The sequence below is a fragment of the Dermochelys coriacea genome, chromosome 1 (assembly GCF_009764565.3).
Source record: "Dermochelys coriacea isolate rDerCor1 chromosome 1, rDerCor1.pri.v4, whole genome shotgun sequence".
Lineage (NCBI taxonomy): Eukaryota > Metazoa > Chordata > Testudines > Dermochelyidae > Dermochelys > Dermochelys coriacea.
Window position 1 is genome coordinate 226045845 of NC_050068.2, and position 24767 is coordinate 226070611.

Consider the following 24767-nt stretch of genomic DNA (forward strand, 5'->3'; position numbering starts at 1 on the left):
CTGACACTATGAATAATTCAGTAGTCCAAAAAAAAGACCGCCTTATCTTTTCAAATGCCTATAGAGAGGACAAATAAAAAAGTACGCCTAAACTTTCTCCTTTTAGCCTATATCTGCAGATAAAATTCAACAGAAAGGCTGGGTAGCTGACAACACTTTTCCAATTCCTATTTTTGTTGACTATTAATTTTCCCCATTTACTGCCTATTTTATTCCTTTTGTCTTGGAGTTGGCACCTGTCCCAGAGACAGCATTTTACTGCACACCCCTTTTCCCTCCTAAACAGTGAAAGAAAGGGAGGGGAGGGACCCTGCAAGGACAAAAAAGCCCCGCAGTATTTCCATTTCAGCCACGGTCAGATTACAAGGGGGTTGGAGGGCTATCATCCATCCTTGTTCATGTGGCACAGATACCTGAAGCAATTAAAAAATATACAGAAAGAAAGAAGCTGTTTCCATGAGCAGCACAGGGTATTGGCACTCAGGAAAAAAAAATTGCAAATAAAAGCCATCATTCTCACAGCACACAAACTAGCAAATCCTGATTCATTGCTCAAATAAATCAATTTCTTTAACCAAGGCAGAAAAAAAATGGATCAGCGGGGGTGGTGGTAGAAATACTTGTAGCTTTAACCTCAACATTGCGATATACTGTACAGCCAAGCACAGCACAGAAAACAAGAAAAATTAGTCCCGTTTTTTTTTTAAAGGAGAAGGGTTAAATAAAGGAGAAAAAAAGAAGATCCTATTTGTAGCATTTTGAAAAGTTCTGCTCTGGCAAAGGCCGTCTGAAGAGGAGGCCCTTGCAGCAGGAACGCAAGCTGCAGCAGCAACCTTTTTTCATAGTCCAATCTCCCCCTTGTGAGCGACTAGAGCCATCTGGCTAAGAAAGAGGAGGAGTATATGAGCTAGCGAAACAGAGAAGACTAGAGCTGATGATGAAACAGAGGCATGGCCCTGCGTGAGCAGGCTAGTTTTCATCATACGCAGACACACACACACACACACACACACACGCGCGCACACACACACACACACGAGTGCGTGCACGCACACACACACACAGTGCAAGCAAGCATACAACAATGAAATTACGCACCCCTCCATTCAGTAACACTTGCTTCAGCAGTCCTACATTTGCCTCCAAATACAGCACAATGCAGTCTTGTGTTTAAGACGGGGGTGGGGAAGCAAGGAGGGGAGAAGGGAGACACACAGCAAAGGAATTTTAGTGCATGCACAATGTGACAATAAGTTTAAAAAGGAAGTTCATCAAATTAATCTTTTAATTACAGCTTTTTTCATGAGAAAATATCTTCAGGGATAAAAAATATGAAGTTCTCTCTCCAAAATAATAAAATAAAATATAGTTACAATATTAAGCCATCCATAAACACCATCAAAATGCAGCACAGAGAAATCACTGTAGTAAATGGAGATTTAGAAAAAGTAAATACTGTATGTGACAAAAACTTAGTGATTTTGTTTTCTCATGCCCTTACTTCTAAACCAGCTGCACAGCCAAGCTGAGGCTACTTGGCCCTTATAACTATCTTGGCACAGAGTCAAAAGCTGATAAGCATTTGGGCGAGACAGCTCAACTGCTGTGCTGGAAGAAAAACAGCTGCCATGATTGCTGTTTGATTGAGAGCGCTTACACACACACACACACACACACACACACACACACAAAACACATCGGACGGCAAAGACGAGCTACAAATGCCTGAGGATTCAGCTTTAGAGGATCAACACACATTTCCTTTAAAAAAATATAAGTATTATAAGGTTTTTCCTCTCTCTCTTTCTCTCTCTCTCTCTTTTAAGAAAATGTACTACGTAGAATTGCTTTTCTTCTTCCCATCCCCCCTTCATAACCTCAAGCAAACTCGAGGAATCATGCCAAAAGTCCCGTTGCTAGTTACCAAGTGCATTTTTTTAAACGTCCCTTTTATACTTCTTTCCCTCATGCTTGCTGTGGAATATGCAAGTGAGATAATCTTTCCATTACTTAGAAAAGCAATTAAAAACAACTTTCAGTTGAACTTTCCTTTTTATTAAGGGGGCAAATGGGGGAAGGGGGGAAGAAGAGGGAGAATATTTTTTCCTCTTCCCAGAACCCAACATTTGGCTTTTTCCATTTGTGGCAGATCACTGTAACTCTATTGTAAAACAACTTCCTGCCCCTTTTGGCTCAAGTTCCAGAAGCTGCTAGGCTAAGTTCATAGCACAAACTTTTTTTCTCCTTGCCGAAGAAGCAAGACAAAAAAATCCTTGCTAATTATTTTGACCTCTTTTTTGCAAATGGATTCATAAGATGAATTTATTGCAGTCCCCTTAGCAATGTTACAAAAGAGACGTCCGTATACCAGCTGGATAATTCATAAACTTAAAAGGTGGGGTTATTTTATATATATATATATATATATATATATATATATATATATATAAATTTTATTTTAAATTGTAAGTCTTAACATCAGCACTGATAACATACTAAGCTGCTTCATCCACTGTATTTAGTTTGTATATCTATCATAACTCAGATCGCTGGCTTAGTATATGCAGCCTCCCCCCCTACTTTTCATCTGCTTTTATACTCTAAATTAATCTGTACCTCTCCTCTTCACTCTCCCCATCTCTCAACTTATCCTAATGAAAATACCCACCCAAAACCTCCCTCTTGCTGCTAAAAAATAGAGATGTTTGTAGTTCTCTGGTGTAACCAAAAAGTAAAAAATAAGGCCTCCACAACTTGCTCTCTCACGCTCTCTCTCTCTCTCTGTGTTTCTCTCATAGCAACAGCATTTCCTGGTACGCCTGCTTTGGCATCCATCCGCATTTTTACCCGTCCAAGTGTCCTTTTGCGTCACATCTCGCCATTTCAGTCAACCAATGAATTCTCCCTGTTGTAATAATATGTGTGTGTGTGTGTGTGTGTGTGTATCTATATCTATATATTCTGTTATTGGTATGTTCAAAAATGTTTTATATGCTTTCCTTACAAAAATGCTATCAAAATGTTCGATTTGCCATACCATGGGAAAAAAAAAAGATCTTACACTATTCAACCTGAGGGTGTCCTCCTCTTGAAAGAATTTTACCATAAGAAAAAAGGGGTCAGGTGATTAGTTAAGGAAAGCCATAGTTGTCCTTCTGATTTAATATTTATTCTGCTTATGCTATTATCTCTATCATGGCTGCACTTTAAACCAGCTATGAGGTTTCATGTAATTAGAAGTCTATACAATATATTTCAATGGTTTTATGAAATACTCCTGATAAAAATATTTAAAGAAGTTTTGTTCCTTAAAATATGGATTAGGAAATAGTGGCAGGAAAAGAAATATCATGAAAAGAAGAAAGCTGAGATGTAACATTTTATTCCCTTGCAACAATCGGTTTCCCTTCCCAGAGACTTCTCTCCAGCCTCTGAAAAACTCACTATCCTGCAAAATGGACTAAAGGTATTTCAAGTCATAGCTTTTACAAAAGGCACCCATTTTCATTTTTCATTAACTCAATGACTCAAACATCCAGTATTTCAATGGTCTGACTTACTGTCACTTACAAAGATAGTTCAAGATATTTTATACTTAACACTGTTTAAAAACAGCATAGCTTCCGATACTACCATTCAAACTCCTAGGATGCACTCTGCCTGACTGCTCACTAGCAAAAGCCATGCTGCTAAGAACCCATATTACACTAATTAAAACCACAGTCTCTACTGTACTTGACAGTACATATTTTTCTGCTACATATAATGCAGTAAACTGAAAACCATCTTCCCTTTTTCAAGCATAACTTTTATTGCATTTGATCTATTAAAGCAATGCATCAGCCAGCTCTAGAAAGTCTAGGGCAGTACATGTGGTTTTCTACACAATGAGCCATAGCTGAGCTGTGCTGTGCTGCATCCTGAATGACTACTGAAATATTTAATGACTCGCTCATATCCAACTTTCTCATACAACCCCAAAATCTTGAGAAAGAGCTCACTCAACCACTAACATTCTAATCAGGGTAAATATTTCTTTCATTAAGCCAAATATATGCTTTATGGTCTACGCTTATCAATTTTTTTTTAACAGAATGAAACCATAAAATGTTTTTAGTATTTGTTTTTGGGGCATCACAATGCAAAATGTTTATGTGACTATCACAACACAGGGTGAAACAACATCCAAATTCTCTCTTCTATCCCTCTTTTTGATGAAATAAGATCATGTTTAAGAATCATGAGCTAAGCCTGTAGTAGCTTATAAATGATATGTCCACTGCATACAGAGTGCATATGTGCAGACACATGTGCCATCAATTCAGACAACTTCCTGACAGTTAAAAACTGAAAGAAAAATGAACGTAGGACTCTAAACCTATTGGACATTAAAACTATTTTTGTACAATTGCTTATTGCTAACCTTAAACAGTGGAAGATAACATGACATTTACTGTGGCATGCATTTGTCAGCACATGCAGGCAAAAGTTATAAACCCTATACAAAAGAAAGCACATTATATTCCACTGTGTATCCAACAATTTTTGTACTGTTGACACAAATACAAATATTATTTCAGATTTTTTTGAATGATTGGACTAAATTATCCAAAGATCTTTGCTTTCACTTATGTTAATTCTCAAAATGCATGTTAGTTTTTGTTTCTCAACATCTTATTATTAATTCCTGTCCATTCTATGTCAGAATAAAGATCTCCCTCTTCTCCATCTTCCAATTTTTGATAAAGTAAGAAACTGACGACAATTAAATTCATCTTTTTTCTGTATCTGACCTAGGAGAACTTTTGGGGGATGGAGGATAGGGAGACTAAAATGAATCTACATTATGCAATTATGGCTGCAAATGCACAGTTTAACATCCTTTTGAATTATCTCAGCCCTTACATCTGGTACCATAACCCTAAAATAAGAGTGAAAGTAACCAAATTTAAGATCACTGAACAGAAAAAATAAGGGTTAGAAGAGATAAGGACAAACAAACAAAATTTAATTCTGTTCTCTGTTCTTAATGGAGCAAGGATTCAAGAAAAGGAAGTGGAAACATTATTTTAAAGTCCATTATCTATGAATGAGTTCAAAAATGTAAATAGTTCACATGAAGGTGATATTTTGATATTAACATTATTACATATTTTTATAACCTTTTCTTCCCATTTATCACAAGATCTTTCTATAGGAAACACAATATCAAACCTCCTCCTTTTATCCCTTCTGTTTGTATGCTTATATTTTTAATTCACAGTAGGTTCTCTGCTTATCTAAAACAAAGATTAACCTTGGTTCAATGTAGTAGAGGTATCAAAATTAAATTCAGATTTAAAGAAACAGTACATTTTTTTCTTTTCTTGTACACAATAATTGAATTTTTAATAATTGGTAGCACCTAATTCTCTGATATATATATATATATATATATATATATATATATATATAAAATTAAAAATGAATATGCATATAAATTGGAGAAAGCTGACCCAATCAAACAAATTATTTTTCTAATGTAAGTCTCTGCAAAAAGGTTTAACTGCATGTCTTAGAAACACATTTTTTAATAATGTCCAAAAATATTCATTTTTCTCATAACTGACAACACTGAGAATGCTTCCTATATAACAGAAGGTTTTTCTTTTTAAAGATACTTACCAAAAGTTAAAGATAAATCTGAAAAAAACAAAGCAGTCTTACCAATTGTCCGCTTGAGACTCAAGGTGACATACAAAATCAAAATTACTGTAGATTTTAAAATCTGTACAGTATTTACATATTGTACAGTCCTTATTTAATACGATTCTGACATAGTCTTGTATAACATCCTTTAATGTCAATGGAACAGTGGCAATTTAGTCATGGGGACAAAAGACCCCTAAATACCTATACACCAAATAAAGACAATTTTGAAATAAGTGTTTCTGGATGTCTAAAGGTGGCTTGAATAAGGATACATTTCAAAGATATTTTCCTTCAAAATAATAAAGCATTTCACATAAACATTTCCTTCATTACACTGTATTTTAACAGGAATGTTTTATAGAAAACTTGGCATTAAAATGGTATCAACACAAATGAAACTCTGGCAGGAGAACAATTTTTTTTCAGGAAGAAAGCATTAAACAGTGCATTGCATTAGCAGTTTTTAAAAGTGTGCTAACACCACATTTTTGGTTCTTTTGTAACTATTTTTAAACGTACATAGCCGTGTGCTTAAAACTGACAGTATCAACATTTTGTCCTATGTACTGTATTGATGAATGCTCACACCACAATCATAGAATCAAAACACAAGATTAAATGTTGCTTACTGGCTTCTGTTTAGTTGTCATAAATATGCTGCAAAGTTTTCAGCTGCTAATTTCATAGCAGTGTATATCTGTGATGGAGGGCTAATCTTGAAACTAAGCAACTATATAAAATAGTGTATTTTTTATTTTTTAGAGGACAAGGGAATATCTTAACACTTACAGCACATGACACTTTATTTTACTAAAATTTAAATCAGTAACTGCACAGCACATTTTTGCAATTCAATATAGCTTTTCACATTTACACTAGAATCTATTAATTCATGGTTTGATGGGCTATAATTTATTTTTAATGCAGGGATTGGACTATATAGTTTTACAGTATGGATTATCGTCATTGTTTGATAGCTAAGTCATTTCCTTTCATATCTTTTAATGGAAAGCAATATAGCATAATACAATATACGTTAATTTTTATATAGTGTATATAAAACATACATGTCTGCTCTGAAGTTTTCTGAAGGTCCATTCCACCACGCTCACTCACCACGCTCACTCCCGGTTGAGTAATGCAAAGTGTCCCACTGAAAGCAATAAATATTTTAAAAATATTAAAAGTCAATTTACAGAAGAAAATCGATTTCCTTATTTTTAAGATTTTAATTGTAATAGCTTTATATTCCCAAATTAGCTAAACAATAAAAATTACAGATATTAGGATTTACGGTATAAGAATAGCAACTTCTATTACCAGTGAAGGCATCTATGTATTATTATACAGAACAGTAGAAATCCATTACAAGTTCCAGGACACTATACTTCATGCATAAAATATGACATGACTAGTTGTTAAAATGTATTTTGCAGGGGACTCTTGTAGTATATACATTTTCTCCTTTGAAAGCAAGTGATTGTTGAGGGGGCATTGTTTGTTTTACAAAGATGTTTTTTGTTATGATTTTTAAATATAAGAAATAGACCAGACAAGTTACATTTTTTAAAATAAACATCAAGGGGCCAAATTCTGCCACCCTACCTTACTCAATGAGTAGCCCCACTGTAATCAACATACAATTAAAGGAGATTAAATAAATGGTGCAAAGGCCACCTGTAAAATACATCTTGACAGCTACTGAATGTCATATTTTATGCACAAAGTTTAATATCCTAGAAATTTTAGAAGATCTCTATTATACTGTACAATAATACTTTTACAACTTCACTGGTGACTGACATTACCTAGTTTTTATGCTGTATATCTTCTGTTCTATTCTAATGCCTATGGGAATATTTTACCCTGATATTATTGGTGAACATAGGGCCACAGTAAGTTATTGGTTTTTAAATAGAACTCTCCACTAATTTAAATAGGAGTTCTACTTAAAATGTCATGGCATTTTAGCTAGCCTACAGAAAAAAATTCTGAAGAAGAAAAAGCTCACTGTTAAACAATGCATGACAAGTTGCAATAGTTTAGCAAATATATATGCTTTAATTTTTAATGAAATCCACAAAAACAGGATTAAAATAGTTTTATACTGTAAACTAGCATACATTTTCAAACAAGATAGTAAACTCTCTGAGAATAAGGTTGCAATATACTAGTGTTCGCATCTTTAAATTATGAGAGGAGTAAAATTTTCAACAAAGGTAACTATAATGATAAATGAGACGATAAGGTACAGTACCAATTACTATAAATTTAAATAAGAAGGCTTTAAATAAGAAAACTTCAGTAACAAGTGGATGTGCATTACAATAAAACATACATTAAACAATGACAATTCTTCATTTATTTACAGATATGTATATTTATGCAAGATTCTATAAACATATGATTTAACATGTTATCAAGTTGCAAACTGATTATTAATATTGTTTATATATTATATGTTTAACTTTAGTTTTCCAAGCTCATTTAAACATATATTTCTCTTTAGCCAATTTATACTATAGTAAATGATACACAGGACACATTTAACTTTATCTAGCTAGCTTTGGTGTATAAAATGTTGAAACTCGAATCTGAAATTGTAAAGAAAAAAATATTTAGTAGTGGTGGAATTAAATCCTTTTTCACAAAAGGGAATCTCCTAACAAGTATTATGTTGACACAATATTGTCAAAGCAGTAAAATTTCATCCCAAGAGAAAAAATAATCCCATTATACATATTATTTTTACCTACTTAAAAATACTTTAAAATAACCTTGAATCTTTTCAAATTTTAAAAGGCTGTGCTTAGTTTTCAACACAGACAGCAATTATGAAAGCTAGGCATTGATCACCATATTCATTCAATCATTTTTATAATCTGTTTTCTATTATATTATAGAAGATATTGGGATGATTTAGTTGGGGATTTGTCCTGCTTGGAGCAGGGGGTTGGACTAGATGACCTCCTGAGGTCCCTTCCAACCCTGATATTCTATGAGTCTATCATTCTATGATTATCAGAGGGGCAATTATTTTTCTCCTTAGTCATATTATATGTACCGATGCTATCAAATGTTAGCAATTTCAGCCATCATCATACCCTTACACTTAGTAAGGGATATATGAATTAAAGTTTATGGACTTCATACTGTATGAGATGAGGTTCAATAAATAAGGTAACATACACATACATGATCAGATTTTATTAATATATAAAGGTGTACCCACACAAAAAAAATTGTACAATTTCTAACAAATGTACACACATATTTCATATTTAGCAGATATGGTAGAAAACATATAGAGAGCACTAAGAATTGGAAAAAAAATTACCCCCAAAAAGAAAGGAAATGTGAATAGTAGATCAAATTCTGATCTGAGTTACGTTGGTATAAATTCAGAGGAGCTCTGTTGATATTGATTCTAATGATGGATTCACATCAGTGTAATGGAGAGCAGATTTAGTCAAAAGGCTTCAACTCAGCCCATTATATTTGGGAACTGCAAAATGTAAGGTCCTATAGAAAGAAGCATCAATAATACAAATCAATGTTGCATATGAATGTTTTTTTTTAAATGTGCTACAATACCAACAGAAGACAGAATTCCCATTCTTCTGTGATATTGCAGCAAACCTTAACTGAATTGCAAATAATTTTATTTCCTATTAATTCTTATTTTAGTTTTATTGAAAATTAATCAGCATGAATGTAATTTTAAATGTATTTGATATTTTAATAAATGTAACTGCAGCATAAAATCCAAACAAAGTTAACAGAACACCTGGTTTAAGGACAATTTGCTACAAACTTTTGCTATGCTACATAAATTGATTATTTATTTATTAATTGGCATCGTCAATTAAAAAATGCCATGAAACCTGTTACCAGATTTATTCAATCAACAGTTATTTCAAAATAATTCCTTTTTAGCATACTGAAAGCCCTCAGTGGACATTAGTGACCAATACCATGCAAAACCTCAATTTTAAAAATTAACCATTTTCTGCTAGGCATAAATCCATCTCTTAAATTGCAATAAGAAAGATTTCAAATGAATAAAAGATAAATTCAAAATTGCACCTTTCAAATTTTTATTTTAACATATTTATTTTAGCTATAGCAATGGTATCCCATCATTTTATTGGTCCATCAAACAAGTTTCAAGACAACTGTACTATAAATTAGCTAATGAAAATGAGTAACATAATAAAGTAATGTTGCATAGTTACAGAAACACCTTTTGTGTCTTGGCAACAAGGCTGTGAGTACTTTTGGTAGAAAAATAGACTTCCCCCTGACTTATTTATAAACACATCTGCTTTTTAGAGAGCTTTTTATGCTAATACTAGTATCAAAATTGTCCTTTAATACCATTATCAATTCCGTGATAGGAATGGAAAGAAATTTACCATAAACTGCTTTAACAAAACACCATGCTGATATTTTATTTCTAAAATGTGTGTGTGTATTTACACACACCCACTGTATATCTTGCAGGTGTATATATACATATATTTACACACATGAAGCATTTAACCAATAGAATATTTACACTAACACACAGTTGTATATGTACACATTTTTGAGGCATTTCCTAGTGTAAGGCCTGCAGTATCGTGTCCTGTGTATACAAATTACAGTATTTTACTAATATGACAAAAATTACAAATATATATAAATATATATTTGTCAAAATACAAATACAAATGTTCCCTTTCTTAGTCCTAATTCCACCTCACTTTTTTCCTTACTATACTAAAAACAATGTAAAAAAATCTGAATATTACCATGAAACTTTCAGAATGTTTTTGACCTATAATAAGCATAGGCAATTTTAAATAAAGAGTGTAATAGTTTTTAGACATGACACCTGAATTAGTGCTTGTACTATTCCCAAAAGCTAATAACCAATGTCATCACAAAGTAACAGATTATAGCACATCAGTAATCTTTTAACCCTTTACACTAATTTAACCCATTCATTACTAGATCCATAGTATATGTATACTTAGCTATTATCTAAATTAATGGCACTTGAGATCTGATACATTCAGCAGTACTGAAACAATTAAGGCAATTGGCATAAAATCAGACATTTTTGTCTAATGGGGTACTGCACAGTGCACACCTACACATCCAGAACAAAATTTTGCTGTTCCACACAACAAAGCTCAACAACAATGTTCTGTTCTCCTTTTGTGCACGGAACTTCCACTGGCAACACTGATGAGTTTTCTACATGTGTAAGGAGACCAGAATATCGACACTGAAATTAATCATGTGGATCCTCAGAAGATAAATTTTATTGAGTGTTTTGTACTTATACAGACACTGACATATAGAAAGTTGTGCACGCATGTGTGTTATTTACACATGGAAAGATTTTTATAGGAAAATTAACCAAACCCATGCCAGTTTGACCCTCTCTGTACTCATTCTGAGCATAACCAATAAGTGGATGAGAATTTAGGTCAGTCCCAAAAAATGTAATCTCTCAAAAAAGATTATTCTGTGTTTAAATCGCTATATGATACACTAGTCTTTGAATATATAGGCCCTGGTAGTAACATTGTCTTTTTGTTATCCTGGCAGAGAATGCCATTTAAGTAGCATATACTATTTTTCTCTACAAAGCAGATCTGTTTAGGGTGAATCTCTGCTGTGGAAAATACAAGGATGTAATTCTCCTACTGCAGAAAAAACAGAAATGACAGCACATGTACAGAATACTATTTTATTTTCAGAGACGTAATGGCACAAACATAAATAGCACATCTGAACTGTGCTATTTCCTATACACTTCTATTATTAATAGAAAAATAAATATAAATATGTAAACATACAACGTGCAGCTATATGTACACATGTAGCATTTTAATTCAAATAATTCAAAGGAAAAAAGGCCAAAGGAACAAATTCCACCCTGGGGAAAGTGCACACATTTCCATTAATTTCAACTGAATTGTGCCCAATTATAACAGGCCTAAATGTATTCCAGGCAATTTAGCATTAAGGAAATACCTCACCTCCCTAACAAAAAAAAAAATGAAGAATAGACTCAGCAGTTTTTGTATTAAACCCAAAACCTCACCAAACCCCAATTCTAACAGCTTTTTTCCCCTCCTTTTTCTCCACATCAACTACAGTGAGAGTAACTACTCAAGGGACCAACAAAAGTCAGTTGCATAATAGAGCTGGCCGTTAAAATAAAGGTAAAACAAGAGTGAACTTAATATATTTGGGGATTGTTTTGAGAAGGGAGTCTCATCTGATGAGGTTGCTTAATGAGACTGGCTCTTGCATAAGTTTCACTGTCTAGATCACATTCGGAAATAATTCTGACACCCTAATGCTGTTAAAGTGCTATGTATGTATATATCTCTGTAGTGGCAATTAAACTTCAGCTATCTTGAAGGAAACCCAGCCTTGCTATTGAAATCTACAATGTGTATGAGATGATTAAATCATTACCAGTGATGCTAATACTACGGAATCAACTTAACACTTGTAATGGAGTGTTTGTCACTTTCATGCACCCTGCCAGAGATAATGTTCTTTTTAGAAGAGTGAAAACCACCTTTGAATCAACTACTAGGACAGCATGTTAAAAGTTCAGAAGGCATCTCAGTAAGAAAACCTTCAAAATTCCCCCTCTCAGTTTGATGATTTAAGAGGTGGCATCTTTCAGTATATACTAAAACCCCTTTACTCCTAATATATTATACTGGATAGTTTATTTATTGGGAAAATTGAAGTTAATTGCAAGACAGCTCTTAATAAAAGAAAAACTTGTTTACTAACAAAAAGTAAGTCCCTAATCTTAAAGTGACATGGTCAGATCAACTGAGGATCCCAATTTTGCTTTTAAAGAGAAAGGAGCATTTACAAAACCTAAGATTGATAGAAATGTTTCCTTCATTTTTCTAGAAGTCTTTTTGTTCAGAATAAACATTCCCCTATAGCAGTGGTTCTCAACCTATTTATCATTGTGGGCCACATCCAATACTACCTGTATGACCCTGAGGATGTCACATGGGCTGCAGTTGTGTGTGCTAATTGGGCTGCGGGTTGAAAACCACTGCCCTATTGTGTCTGCAACCCAAACATTGCATCACTGTCCTAGTGCATTAGAACTAAAAGGTGAAAAATCACTAAATGAACAATAAGGCACAGTGAAACCCACTCATCTATTTTCACTCTCCAAGCTAAATATACAGCAAAAAGGCAAACAATATTACTGCCTGTATGCAAAGGTAACTCTTTGTATTTTCAATATTAATTATTTTAAATACAACTTGTTAACACAGGGAAGGAATTTAAATATATATGATTTCTGACCTGACAGTGTTCCTTCTATTATGCAAGATTTAAAATGGACATAACCTACATTTTTTAAAATTCTGGTTTATATTAAAGCCTCAGTTATTAAACTGAAAGATTTTTAAAACCTAATTTATATTTCATGATTTAAAATATTTTATTGTTCATTTCTGTTCACTTGGACAAAGAAAAGATATTTGCCCATTTCAGTGTTGTATATAGCCAGTTTTACTTGCCAGTTCTTATGTGCTAGCAGCAGGCTGTGCTTGCTCGGTTCCAAAGCTGAACTGTTTTCATTAAAATCAAATACAAAATCATAAACATTCTATTTACAATGGGTTTTGTTTAAATCATTTTATTTTCTTTTGTTTTATTACTCAATCCACATTTTGGACCTAAAAGTAGTTGACAGTCTCTATTTTAATACATACAATTCCCAAAATATGTTCTTTACTTTGGAAAAAGAAGAAACTTAGTTTTTTTATTTGAGATTGATAGAATTCAAGAAAAGAAAATTTTAAAAGGAAAGAACTCAAAAGAGCAGTCAATAATCAATGATAGATTATTTGCAATCTTGTAGAAGCATTAGATTTTCCAGGCTATATTTTCCTTTGTTCAATGTATGTATAGCATACAGCCCAGTCACATGGAGTGCGCTGGTGAGGCCTGCAGCATCTGAAAGAAACTGGCCCCTGTAATGGGTACACTCCCCCTCCTCAAGGCGAAGAGTCCTGCACAATTGTCAAATCGATGTTGAAAATCCACTAGCACTGCTCCAACCTCTCTCTCAACCCCTGCCCAAAGCCCCTCACCCATTCAATTGCTTTTTGGAAGTCCCAGCATAATTGTGCTCTACAGTACAGCACTCTAACTTCTGCACAGGTTCTCCATATCCTCCTCCCTATTCCTGCTGCAGTATTGCACGAGATCCAATATGGTCCAGGCCTTCCCTCCCTAAACACACACGATCCACTATGGTCCAGGCACTCCCCCCCCCCTCCCCCACGGTGGCATGAACAAATGCAAGTAAGATTTGCCCACTGTATGCTAATGACACAGACATACAAGAACCTAGTACAAGGTGTAGGGCTTATTACTGGACTGGTCCAATTGTAGTCAGTAGAAATACTCACAAATAGCTAGTGCTGTCAGGCTCGGCTAGTGTTGTCAGCCAACAGCAACATAATGGATGCAATTCTCTGCTCCATTATACCAATTAGAGCCAGTGTACTCCATTGTTTTTAAGGGAGTTACACTGGTGTAAAATGTGGTATAACTGGGTGGAGAATCAAAGTCAGTATGACTAGATCTATCAAAGTTTGAGGGTAAATAATTATTTTAACATATTTTAGCCCTGAGCCTGCACTTGAATCTATTCTTGTAGACAGGAGAAGAAGTCAAAGTTTTATATACTGTGTGTTATTTATTTTTATGAATGTAATGTAAGTTTTTGTTTGATTCCTTTGTGCTCAATTTTAACCCTGCTGTGTTTTAAGCAAATTGGTTAAGTCATCAGAGATTAATGGCTTATCTTTGGAAAGAAGGAAAAATTTGTAAAACCATATTTTTATTCAAGATATATGTGGTCATAGGTTGAGTAATTATTTGGGGATTTAATTGTTTTATCATAGATTTCAATGATGAATGGAGAATATCAAACAGAAGAAATGGATGGACATGGGTAACAGAACACAATGTAAATCTTTCAAATATATGAAATATTTTTTTCTGAAGGAAGTAATGGTTCTATAAAGTAGCTGAGATAAATTTCACAATGATCATTGTGAGGACCAGTCATTTAAGCAGCTAAAATGATGCATTAGGTTCTGCTTTCAGACTGGAAGGAAATCAAGAGCAACCTTTTGAAGTCAAACAGAGTCATATTGGTGTAAAACCAATGCAAATGAGAGAAGAATCTAGTCCACTTATACCCCAGCCTTTACATTTTACATCATGATCAACTCCATTTCACATGGTCCTTCACTATTGTTCAATGGGTGTTTTGACAAAGTAAAGACACTACCTTTGCATGGCATATCCTGTACATGTTGAGGATGTCATGGGCATAAGGTAATAAAATCTTCTGACCGAGTACGCTGTCAGATTTCTTTGCAAGTTGAAAAACAGTGCATATTTTGAGATAAGGTCTCTGCCCCAAGTGTCCAGATTTAATATCTCAATTACCATATTTTAGGATTCAATTTTTAGTCAAATTCAGTAACTTTCACTTATCTAATAATCTTTATTAGAAAATTAAGACTAGCAAATTAAGAAAATAATGTTAAAATAATTGCAAATTCTTTACTGCCACTTAAAAATGTGAACTGTGGTAAGATTTTCAAACCAGAGAAATAAAGCACTTGCAGATGTTATACTGGAATTAATTGAACAATGTGCCACGACAAAGCTAATCATAGTCAAAAAGGAACAGTTACATACACATTGGTAAATGAAAGGTTAATCAATTTTTAAAATTTGTATTTTATTGTTCGGTATAAGTACAAATATTCAAGAGTTTTCCATGAAGTAAACGTGATACTCTGCCATTCTCTGCCAGCACGTGCCTAAATTAGTTCTCCGTTTTGTGGTGGCCCTTTGAGAGCAATTCCTATTGAGAAGTGAACAAAGGCCATGACCCCTGGGTCAGAGTGTAATGCAGGAAGCATGACCTCCTATTTGTTCAGAACAGCACTATTTACTTTGCCTAAGTAAAGATCACCAATACATTAACTAAAGAGGATTAAAAAGGTCATAGCCCTAGGGATATAGCTCAGGCAAGTGGCAACTCTCTTTAATCACCAAATCATTTGACTTTAAAAAAAAAAATAAAGGAATACCTTATTCACTTAAGATTCAATGAGATATCATTTTAAAAGCAACAAATAACATTTTTAAAAAAACTAAAAAAGAATCTCCTTTTAAATATGTGCATTTCTGCGCTGTTAGCAGATCCAATTTTTTATTTTTAAAAGAGCTAAAGTATTTTAAATAAAAATATAATATTCCTCCATTATCTTTTGATAGTTCTGAGTTGATTTGTAAATTTGTGCACATATCATAGAAAATAATTATTAAAAAGTAACTGAAAACTTTTTGGTTTCGTATCATATGAATTTATACATCTTATGTCTTTTTAAAGTGTCCATCGTTTTAATACCTAGACATTTAATATAAAATATTCCATTTGTAAAGGACAAATACAATTTATATTACAAATTACTCATCTTGCTAGTTTAGCTTAAGCAGGCTAAATTAATTACCGGTACTATAATTTTTGGTTTTAAATTTTACAAAATGTTAATATTTATTTATAACATTATATGTAAACGCTATTATTGATAATACTGTCTTACCAAACCATGGAGCCAATGACTGACTCTATTGTATTTACTGTTTATGGGAGGCACTGTGGCCTTGTGGAAAGAGCACAGGATTGAGAGCTCAGGAAATATGGGCTTCATTCCTGCTCTACCACTGACTTGCTGGGTGACTTTGGGCAAGTCATTTCCCTCCTTTGTGCCTCAGTTCCTCAATCTGTAAAATGGGGGTAATGATACCTCCTTTATAGAGCTTTTACTTTGAGATCTATAGGTGAAAAGTGCTATGTAGAAGTATTATTATTATTATTTACTACTCTGTAGTTAAATTTCAATGCGCTAATTTCTGCCTTCATGTTATACAGTTCCTTGCTTTACAAGTAATCATGGATTACTTGTGTGGAAAGGTGCTACACAGGGTGAATAAGGCTGGCAGAGTTGGGCCCCATACAGAACTGAATTTTTATAATTCAATGTACTGTGGATATCTTAACATTGTACATTAAGAAACATAGGACCATCCTGTCTTGCAATATATCAGTAGTACAACACATTTTATAGTGATATTATTCATCATGATCCAGGTGCGCCCATCAATTACACAGCATGGAGAGGAGCCAAAGTTTGAGGAAAAAAGGTGAGAAGACTGTCTGGAGGGGAGCAGTGCCTACAAAAAATGCTCCTAACTCTCCACTATTGCACAGAAGCTCTTTTGAGTAATCTTTACACGGTTGGAGTTCCAATGGAAATTGATGGGAGTCAAGGCCAGGCAGGGGACCTGCACTGGTAAAGAGCCTATAACAGTGAGTAAAACACCACAGCAAAAACGCGGAGGTAAATTTTGGCTACAATTAGCATTAGTTATGCAAGATGCCCATGTAGGGGTTTCGAAGTGTCCATCTTAAGAGAGAGTGAGCTACTGGCACCACCAGTAAAGGAGCTAGCTGGCCACACTCTTAGATGTGAGGAGAGACTCAAAATTCACAGATATCTGCTCCATACATCAAAGTTGGGGCCAGAGTTTCCTGTGTAACCCCAATCTTCATATTGCAGGCCCTGTCCCTGCTTCTTCTATGAGGCTGCTACCCACATACAATAGAGGGAGGATGTTAGGAAGATGCCTTGCAGTTTACCTCAAGAGGCTTCACAAATAAGTTTCTCTTTCACAATGTTTTCCACAGGTGGTGCCCATGCATTTCATGGTACTCCAATATTGCTCTAGATAATAACAACTGTTCCCTCCTTCACACACATCCATTGCCTTAAGGTCCTCCATCTCAACTTGTAGTCTCTTCTCTCTCTTCCTGTTAGAGCAGTAAGACTCATTGCCACCAGGAAAACTTAATGGGAAGAGTTCACTTGTGCTATTGGGAACTAAGCCTCCAGATGACTTTAAGCAGGCTCCAGAGTGGCAAGTGTAAAAGGAGAAACCTCCAAGACACTTCCCACTATGGATGGGCAAAAAACTGGCACCTTCTTCCTGTACAACTGAATCGGGAGGCACACAGCTCCCAGTGATTCAGTTTTTGAAATCCAATATAAAAATATTGAGCCTTTTATTTTGGAGGGAGGCAGGAAGAAAAGAGTGGAGGTGGAGAGCCTTAATAGACTTCAGGTTTGTAGGAAGAGCAGAACTTGCTATCTAGAGCAGAACAGTCAGCTGGGGAAAAGTAGAAAGTTACATATGCATTATATATTTTAAAATAACTGACACAGAATCACAGAGCCATATTGTGCTTTGATTATTAATCAGAACTTCCTCAACTTAAATGAAGAATTCTGCTTATAACTATGGAAGGTTATTTAGGCATACCTTAACACAGTTAAAAAATCCAAGGTATTAAAAGAGAAGCAAGATGGCAAGGGAAAAAACCCCACATATGGTAAAAATGCATGGTACAAGAGATGATTTGAAGCAAACAGCTATTTTCTTCCAAAAAGTGCAGTCCATGTGAAGCAGGTAGAAAGTAGCGTAAACTCTCAAGGGTAAAATTTCAGATGGAAATGATGAGATAAAGAGGGATTATGAAGACTAAAAAAGCCAATGACAAAAAAAAATTACTGATGACTATGGGAAGCAGGAAGCCTGTGAGACAATTGGCAGGTCTGCTGGAATACCAGGAAATAAAGGGAGCGAATAAGGAGGATAAAAGGCATTGCACAAAATATTGATTATGACCTTGAGCTATTTGATCACACAAAAGAGTAAGCACACCATCTCTCATTCAGCTCCACGACCATATTAGCTCAGCTTCTTAGCCAGGCTCCAACAGCAGCTCTCCTCCTGGCAGGCAAGTGTGAAGGGAGTGGATGGAGCTTTAGCTTTCTGTCCCTCCCCCACCTTCACACTGGCCAGCAGGGAGCAGGAGTTAAGCTGTATTCCAAAAAACAGAGAAATAAAATACTCCTCCCCAGATGAAGGAAAACCCAGGGAAAAAATATGACTGTATGAGACACAATTCTTGCCCAGGCTATTCTTGGGATTGAGCAGTTTCCACACTGCCTCTTACTCTGGGCTGAGCCTAATGGTTCAATCTTGCCTTAAATTCTTTGTGTCAATCTCCACCACAGAAGACAATGGGATGACACCTACCCCAGACATGGATTCCTTTCTGGAAGTTATGCTTTAACTAAACACAAGTTACCGGGCTCAATACAGGGGTAACTAGGTGAGGTGGCCTGTGATATACAGAAAGTCAGACTAGCCTTAAACTCTATTAGCCTAATTTTTCAGGTAATAAAGGGAGAGTGTGTGTCAGAAGTTAAGGTGCATATCTATCTATCTACATGCACAAACACATTCTGAAGACACTCAAGAATGAACCACCTGAATTTCTAACATAAAGTCTCTCATATCAGTGAATATACCAAAGTCTAGCAAATGTTGCACTTATCCTTTAAAAAGACTAGGGATGATCTTGAGAATTACATGCCAGTGACCCTTATTTTAGTACCAGGTACACTGACTAAAAAGATTATTTTTATAAAATATTATAACTTTTATATAGAAATGAAGATTATATAATCAGGGGAAAGCAGTCTGGGTTACAAAAAGGAAAAATGTGCCTCTCTTACCTACTAGCTTTCTTTTACTAGGTCAACCAAAGGATATGGTAACATTTATGGACTTTCAAAAACATGCTTCGTAACAGGCTGCAAAGGAAACAGAATAGTCATGAATAAGAGTTGGGAGTATTTTCATGAATTAGAAATCGGCTAAGAGATCATAAACAGTAGGAATAAAAAGCCAGTTTTAAGTAGGGTGGAAGTTTAACCGTGTATGCCCAAGGAATCTGTACACAGATCAGTGTTTAAAATATTATGCAGTGGTCTGCAAAAGTGGGTGAATGAAGTAGCAAAATTTTCAGATGACTCAGATTTAGGTTACTCAGGACTGTGAGGAACTTCAGAGGGATCTGACAAAGCTAGCTGAACATGCAGCACGGTGGCATAATGAATTTCAGTGTTGACAAATGCAAGGTAATTCATATTGCTGGGATCTCAACTAAGCATAACCACTGAAAAAAAAAAGACCTGGGCAGCTCAGCAAAAACCTCATTAATTGTGCAGCAGTAGTTCAAACTCAGATCATTTGGCTGCATAAGAAACAGAGCAGCAAGTAATACTGATAATGTTTGAATTACATTATATATTAATCAATGGTAAATTATTTTCAGTTCTTGTCAACTATCTCAAAAAAAGGTAACTAGAGCGCAGAGACAGGCAACAAAAATGATTTAGAGGAATCAAAAGATATCCATATAAGGAGAGAGCAGAATGAAACTATTTAGTTTGGAAAGGAGATGGATAAAAGGAGACATGACAGAGATACATAAATTACTGCACTGGGATAGAGAAGGTGAATAGAGTGTTCATATATTTTTCTCCAGGAACATTGGGACATTCAATTAAATTAAATTAAGGCAATAAGCTAAAAACGTATACTGTGAATTTTGTTTAACAAAGCACATAATTAACATGTGGAACTCATTGCCACAATATATCATCGGGGAGTTCAGTAGGATTCAAAAAGTAGTAGGCCTTTATATGGATCATGAGAATATCCACAGATCAGTTAGATAGGATAATTATTTTTAGAAGGGATATAAACCCATATGCATCAAGGCATAATACAACCACTGACTAATGGAGTAGTCAGAAGAAATTTCCCACCTGGACAAGTTATTCTAAATCTGTCCACAATGGGGTTTCTTGCACCATCTTCTGAATTGTTTGTTAGTAGCATTGACAGAGATAGGATATGGGACTAGATGGACCACTGACCCATCCAGTGCAGTAATTCCTATGTTCCAATGTTTTATATGGCCAATGGTAATTAAAGAAAAAGGGAAAAGACACTTTAAGTCATTGCATTCCTCTTCTATAATTGAAGGGTACACATCCCTGTAAGATGATGCTTCAGACAATACACTATTGATTCTATACTTGAATTTAACAAAAACTAATGTTTTCTTAATTTATTTTGCATTTAAATAAAACTGGAAAAAATAATTAGAATGATGACATGGTTTCTGATTGAACAATACATTAATTTATTATTATTATCGCTAACTTCCCCCCAACAATATTTGCCCTGGGATATTTTATAACAATAAGAGATTCCAAGTGTGTGTGACATACTGGGATATTCCCACATCCAGGATGACTTGCAGCATTTGTCTTTCAGTTTTATTTCTAACAATTCACCCAAGCTGTGATAATACCTGATCACAACTCACACACAGTTGCACTCCCCTAAGAACAAAAAGACACAGAGCTAAGAGATGATGTGTTCAAACATAAGAAGGAAGATGGAGCGGGGATGGAATACACACACACACACATCAGTAGTTATACAAATGAAGGAGTCTCATCAGCATCAGTTTGCTTACTTATAGGAGTAAAGCTACTCATGTACACGTTTGCAGGATCAGAACTTTACCTGAGCATTTGTATTACTGAAGAAGATAGTGAGGGGGTAAAATTCATGCTACTGCAGACAGATAGCTTTCAAATGTATCTTCTATCTTAATACATTCAAAATTACCATTATGGAGAGAAAAAATCAGTTTTTTAAAAATATATATTTCTTTTTAAATGTAATTCTCTTTTAGTCCAATCCCTCAACTTTTATATTCCTGCAATTGATTTCAGGAAGATACTGAACTAAAGGTTTTGATTGTGATTGGAGGTTTTAGTTGTTTGTGGGATTGGTGTCAGTTTTGTGTGTGTGTGTGGGGGGAGCGGGCTGTGTTTTGTTTTGTTTTGTTTTGTTACTTGCTAATGTAGGGATCGGATCCTGCAACAGTTCTGCACTGAAATAAATGGGAATAAGCATGTGTGTAAAGATAGTAACGTGTGCCATTGTTTGCAGGATTGGTCCCCTACTTGATAATTAGAATAAATAAGCACTTCCTTATCAATGTAAAAAACTTGGCAGTGTTCTCATTTTGATTTTTTTTTCTGTAATTAGTGAAATAGTTGAGAAATCAGAGGCAAAACAAATGTAAATGAAGCTGCCACTCTCAAGCGAGAACAATTGACAATCTTTAAGAAATTTACACCAAGCTATATTAGGAATTTTGACATATTGCTTTGTTTCTAGTAAAAAGTATTTTTGCTTCATCTATAGCAGAAACTGTAGCTGGTTTTCATTTTGTAATGATCATGAGTCAGATTTTCAAAAGAGCTCAGACACCTCCTGTTTAGGTATCTAAATAAATAGCCAGAGCAGCAACAGCAGCAACATCTATTTTTCCCAACAAAAGATAAACACTTTTTAAAAAATCAGACCAGAAAATTTACATTTTATAATGCACAGTAGATTTTGTGTCATTGATTTAACCAAAAGGTAAATCCATACTGAGTTAAAAAAATATTCAACTATCATTACCCCAGTGCACGTTAATATATTAAAAAAACATTTTGTAACTTCATGAAAGCAAAGGAGTTGCACTGTGGTGAGAGTAGAATGAGGCCCCCTCTCCTTTTCTATAGTTTAATTTTAAAATGATCACTATTCCATAGATAATGAAGGAATTCATAAATCCAGAAACCCTTCAGGAGAACATCTGAGAAGCCCAGATCCCAAATACAGAAAACTAATAAGCACACATGATAATTCTCATTCCTTTAGTCAATGGGGTTGTATGGAGGTAAATAAGAGCAGAATTTGTTTCATTCATACTTGATAAAAGAAAAGTTATTGGGCCAAATCTTGCCTTACCTAACATCTCATACAATGCCACTGGTAAAAGTTACAATGTATTGCATAATTTTTATTTTTCAAATTCTATTTTATGTTATTGTAATTATAGTTAATATTTTTTTTAAAAAATAGTATAAATAAAATACTGTGCACTCCATAATTTTTCTTTAAATTATACTGTATGTAATGTTACATTTAAATCTATTAATCAATATTAAATAAATATAATTACATTTCTCAGGCAAACTAGATATCTTGAAGATCAACTCCAAATATTCAATAACCAACTAAACCTACACTTCTTATAGTTAATTAACACATCTTAGTTCCTGTGACTTAATGGACAAATAACGATTTTAATATTCAACTATCGTTACCTCAGTGAACATTAATATATTCAAAAACCTGATTTTTCTTTGTTTGGATTTAAAACAAACCATGTAAACATATAAAATACACAGCTTCTTACAGTTTTAGTTTAATTGTTGAAAACTAGGCATACACTTCAACAATATAACAGAAACGTTACGAATATATCATGATATATATTATGAAGAAATAGTCTACAGATATATACTAAATATAATTATATGCACAAACATGCCAAATTTAAAGATTCCTAAAATCTTATTGCATATTATTTAGCTACTCCAATATATTTCTAAACCTCACAGAAACTACTGTAATTTTTTTATACCCACTTTTCTGTATTTATAGTGGAGTGCATGGGTTTATCTATTTTTTTAAATACTAAAAGGTTACTCACTAAAAGTTTACAATTGCATTATAGAACATTACATATATTGTACCTTTTACATATATATTTTTCCTTAATGTACAAGTTATTCTCCTTTAAAACTCTAAAATAGCATTTGGGTTTTAGCATACTGAAGTGCTCTGCTTTGAACCCCTCTTCTACTTAGTACACAATTTAAATAAGTTCCATATATAGACTAGATATAAACTACAGATACACATAAACACTGTACACATTGGGGGAAGGAATGACTATATTTTGCCTAACCAGTGACGATAACATTCACCCCCTACTCCCTAGCCCCCAAATTCCCTGTCAGAATGGGACTTTTGCTACATACTGTTTGCATTCCGATATACAGAGGTGGTCTGCAAGAAACTGACGAATAAATCCAAGAGTTAATGAAAAAACAGGAGGACCGGAGATCTTGTAAGGAAAAAAAAATGTTCAGCAGACAAAAATGTTCCCCTGACAAAAAGTGAACCCAGAACTTAGTGCCTAAGTATTGCCTGGATACCAGTGAAGGATCTAGGAAGATTTGAATTGCAAGGACTATCCCTTGAAAATCAACCCCCCAGTTCCTGCACTGGTTTCCCCTAACACCACATTTAAACTGTGACTAACTGCCTCATTATGCTTCTCTTGGCACTTTCTGAAGCAAACTTATTGTACAATTCTACATGGCACCTAAAATCAAGGGGGAAAAGTGCTATTTTCCCTAAACAACAGCGGTCCAATAGACAACTTTTTATCAGTCTAACACATATGCAAAATCCTGCATAATCAGTAAGAGCATTTTTCCCAATCTGTGATGGATAACAGGTAAGAAAATATTTTTAAAGCTTGAGTTGGGGCCATAAGAAACCTTAGCTACTGAATGAAACACCTATAAGATCCTGCAAGGCATGAAATCAATGGATGTTTTACAAAAGAAAGAAGAGTGCCAGATTAGGTCCCTAAATAAGTTCTATGTAGAAAACATATTTCTTAATATTTATTTATAAATTGTAGATTCCTCATGTAAAAAAAGAGAGAGTTCTCAGTAACAAAATAAAACAAAAAACAAATCACCAATTAATATATCAAAAACACAATATTTACAGCTCTTTAAATAAAACATGAAAACAATTAAAGGGTTTCCAAAGTAACTATGTCTCCAAAGAGTAATAACAGTCTCAGCTTCTTTCTAATTTTAAGTATAAGAACCCATTAAGTGTTATTAAATATTTAGTAGAACAATAATAATTACTATGAAACTTTAACTTTGCCTCTGATTTTCTTAAATTTTCCTCTAAATGTAGATTTACAAATCTCATTGGATTTACTGATATTTTATCCTTTATTCATACTTAGCAGAACGTAAACAGTTAACAGAATTTGTGGGATGTAAGAATACCACATTTCAGCTCTATTTAGAAATATATTTTTCTTCATAAACTAGAGGATATAAATGCAGCGAATGATGATG

At 34.2% G+C, this 24767-nt stretch overlaps 1 long non-coding RNA gene across 3 annotated transcripts in view; it reads left to right on the top strand.

Moving 5' to 3' along the window:
• The first annotated feature begins 1593 nt into the window (after positions 1-1593).
• LOC119850162 overlaps positions 1594-24767 on the top strand; it is a 35462-nt gene continuing 12288 nt past the window's right edge. Inside the window, exons 1-4 of one of the 3 annotated variants that reach the window (XR_006281687.1) lie at positions 1594-2395; positions 11844-11909; positions 14649-14713; positions 16919-17137. This is a non-coding gene — a long non-coding RNA (uncharacterized LOC119850162). The remainder of the gene's footprint in view (positions 2396-11843; positions 11910-14648; positions 14714-16918; positions 17138-24767) is intronic. The other 2 variants (XR_006281689.1, XR_006281688.1) reach the window with 2 other exon arrangements.